The following is a 1,449-nucleotide window of genomic DNA, read 5'->3' as shown; positions in this document are numbered from 1 at the left end:
TGCTCCTAGATACTGAGCAACTTGCTCTTCAGTAGTAACTTCATCTTCTTCAGAAGAAGAATATTCTTCAGAGCTCATGAATGGTAATAGGAAGTTCAGTGGAATCTCTATGGTCTCTAGATGAGCCTCAGATTTCTTTGGTTCCTCATGAGGGAACTCCCTATTGGTCAGTGGACGTCCCGTGAGGTCTTCCTCACTGGGAATCACTGCCTTTCCCTCCTCTACAAGTTCGGCCATGTTGGACGTGTGGATGGCCTTGCACTCTCTCTTGGGATTTTCTTCAGTATTGCTTGGGAGAGTGTTAGGAGGAGTTTCAGTAACTCTTTTACTCAGCTAACCCACTTATGCCTCCAAATTTCTGATGGAGGACCGTGCCTCAGTCATGAAACTGAGAGTGGCCTTGGATAGATCAGAGACCATGTTTGCTAAGCCAGAGATGCTCTGCTCAGAATTCTTTGTCTGTTGCTGAGAAGATGATGGAAAAGATTTGCTATTGCTAAACCTATTTCTCCCACCATTATTGTTATTGAAGCCTTGTTGAGGCTTCTGTTGATCCTTCCATGATAAATTTAGGTGATTCCTCCATGAAGAATTATAGGTGTTTTCATATGGTTCTCCCATGTAATTCACCTCTTCCATTGCAGGATTCTCAGGGTCATAAGCTTCTCCTTCAGAGGAGGCTTTTTTAGCACTGCTAGATGCAGCTTGCAATCCAGTCAGATTCTGAGAAATCATATTGACTTACTGAGTCAATATTTTGTTCTGAGCCAATATGGCATTCAGAGTATCAATCTTAAGAACTCCTTTCTTCTGAGTTGTCCTATTGCTCACAGGATTTCTTTCAGAAGTGTACATGAACTAGTTATTTGCAACCATTTTAATGAGTTCCTGGGCTTCTACAGGCATTTTCTTTAGATGAATAGATCCACCTGTAGAATGGTCCAATGATATCTTGGATAACTCAGACAGACCATCATAGAAGATACCTATGATGCTCCATTCTGAAAGTATGTCAGAAGGACACCTTCTAATCAATTACTTGTATCTTTCCCAAGCTTCATAGAGGGATTCACCTTTCTTCTGTTTGAAGATTTGAACTTCTACTCTAAGCTTACTCATCTTTTGAGGTGAAAAGAATTTAGCTAAGAAGGCATTGACCAGCTTTTTTCAAGAGTTCAGGCTGTCTCTAGGTATTGAGTTCAACCATATACTAGCTCTGTCTCTTACAGCAAAAGGGAAAAGCATAAGTCTGTAGACCTCGGGATCAACTTCATTGGTCTTAACAGTGTCACAGATTTGCAAAAATTTAGCCAAGAACTGATGAGGATCTTCCAATGGAAGTCTATGAAACTTGCAATTCTGTTGGATCAGAGAAACTAATTGAGACTTAAGCTCAAAGTTATTTGCTTCAATGGCAGGAATAGAGATGCTTCTCCCATAGAAGTCGGG

General features: G+C 40.9%; 1 non-coding gene across 1 annotated transcript; it reads left to right on the top strand.

The window, feature by feature from the left end:
* The first annotated feature begins 1,009 nt into the window (after positions 1-1,009).
* On the top strand, positions 1,010-1,113 carry LOC112699793 (small nucleolar RNA R71). The gene has a single exon (XR_003152731.1). It is a non-coding gene; the product is annotated as a small nucleolar RNA R71 (small nucleolar RNA).
* The last annotated feature ends 336 nt before the right edge of the window (positions 1,114-1,449 follow it).

This window comes from Arachis hypogaea, chromosome 6, assembly GCF_003086295.3.
Source record: "Arachis hypogaea cultivar Tifrunner chromosome 6, arahy.Tifrunner.gnm2.J5K5, whole genome shotgun sequence".
Lineage (NCBI taxonomy): Eukaryota > Viridiplantae > Streptophyta > Magnoliopsida > Fabales > Fabaceae > Arachis > Arachis hypogaea.
The sequence above is the reverse complement of the archived record's forward strand: the minus strand, read 5'-3'. Positions and strand labels throughout refer to the sequence as shown.